This window comes from Rattus norvegicus, chromosome X (assembly GCF_021556685.1).
Source record: "Rattus norvegicus strain SHRSP/BbbUtx chromosome X, alternate assembly SHRSP_T2T, whole genome shotgun sequence".
NCBI lineage: Eukaryota > Metazoa > Chordata > Mammalia > Rodentia > Muridae > Rattus > Rattus norvegicus.
The window spans coordinates 22,305,302-22,307,017 of NC_141554.1; the positions used below are offsets into that span (position 1 = coordinate 22,305,302).

At 50.6% G+C, this 1,716-nt stretch overlaps 1 pseudogene; it reads left to right on the forward strand.

The window, feature by feature from the left end:
- Positions 1-417: 417 nt before the first annotated feature.
- Positions 418-1,124, forward strand: Cpsf4-ps1 (cleavage and polyadenylation specific factor 4, pseudogene 1; annotated as a pseudogene).
- Positions 1,125-1,716: the final 592 nt, after the last annotated feature.

Here is a 1,716-nt window from a genome sequence, read left to right on the forward strand (position 1 = left end):
CATCTGCACAATAGGACGTGGTCCTTTATCAACACTGATTCTGTTCTACCTTGATCCTTTTAAAAAATATTGTTTTATTCTCTGAATATTTCATATATGTATACAAATGAAACATGATCATATTTTCCATCCCCCTTTCAAATCTTCTTGTATTTGTATCTAACACACTTTCCCAACTTCATCCTTCCTCTTCTTTCTCCCCCTTTTCTTGATGACCCACTAAGTTCAGTTAGTGCTGGCATGGACTTCCTGTGTGCTTGAGAACTATAAGAAACCAGTGTTTGTTGTTCAATTTACTCAGTGTAGGCAGCGGCAAGTGAGAGGGGGACAGGGAGAGGTGGTGTGAGGTGCAGAGAGCTGTTGAGAGACCTGAGGGGGAGCTGGGCCTGAGGTCACAGCTGCCATACAGGAACCATAGATCATAACAAGTTCGCCTTAGAAATCACCATGGAGCAGCAGCTCGGGGCACAGCAGCTGTCCTTCCCCAGCATGGATAAGTCTGGGGCTGCTGTCTGTGAATTCTTTGTGAAAGCTGCCTGTGGCAAAGGGGGCATGTGCCCATTCTGCCACATTAGTGGTGAGAAGACAGTTGTATGCCAACACTGGCTGAGAGGTCTGTGCAAGAAAGGGGACCAGTGTGAGTTCTTGCATAAATATGACATGACCAAGATGCTGGAGTGCTACGTTTATTCCAAGTTCTGGAAATGCAGCGGTAAGGATTGCTCCTTTGTGCACATGGACCCTGAATCCAAGATCAAGGACTGCCCTTGGTATGACTGCAGCTTCTGTAAGCACGGTCCCCTGTGCAGGTATCAGCACACCCGGAGAGTCCTTTGTGTGAACTACCTTGTTGGATTCTGCCCTGGGGGAGCATCGTGTAAATTCATACACCCTCGATTTGAACTGCCCATGGGAACCATTGAGCCATCCCCCCTGCCACAGCAGACACAGCCTCGAACAAAGGGAGTCCCACAGGTCATTGAGGTCATGCAGAGTCAAAACAGCAGTGCAGGCACATGGGACCCTGGCCGCTGGAGCAAGTCTCTTGCTACAAGTGTGGTGAAAAAGGACACTACGCCAACAGATGCACCAAAGGGCAGTTGGCCTTTCTCAGTGAACAGTGACAGCAGCGACAGCAGCAGCTGGCATCACTGTGGAGCAGCCCTGCTGTTGGGAGCATGCACTTAGCTGCTGAAGGCAGGACTCTGGCTGGAGCTGCAGGCATACCTGTCAGGGCTCATTCTGGGGGGCCATGTCTGTCCTTTGGTTTTGCTATTTTTTTTTAAAGATCATGTGCTTCAGTTGGGTCCCCTGAGCCAGAGTTTGCCTGGACATCCGTGCCTCGTTTTTGTTTTCTGTTTGTTTTTTTTTGTTGTTGTTGTCTTGTTTTATTTTGTTTTGTTTGGCTCCCTGCACAGTGCCCTGTTGGGGAGAGAGAAGCTGGGAGGCCTATGCGTGGTCCTGGGTGGAAGACAACTGCCGTTCCCCTCAGGGCCTCATTGAAACACCAGCACCTAGAGAGGATGGGTGGGTCATGTGGGGCTGTGGCCAGGTCAGCCTGCTTTCTCCATGTCCTGCTGATGTCTGAAGCTGTGCCTATGAACGTGATTTGAACAAGGGAGCCCTACCTGACAAACGTGGAGCACCCCCTGCCTGGCCTGGCCCTCACTGTGGGAGAGGTGCCAGGCTCCCCAGGCTGAGCTGCTTTTCTGGGCT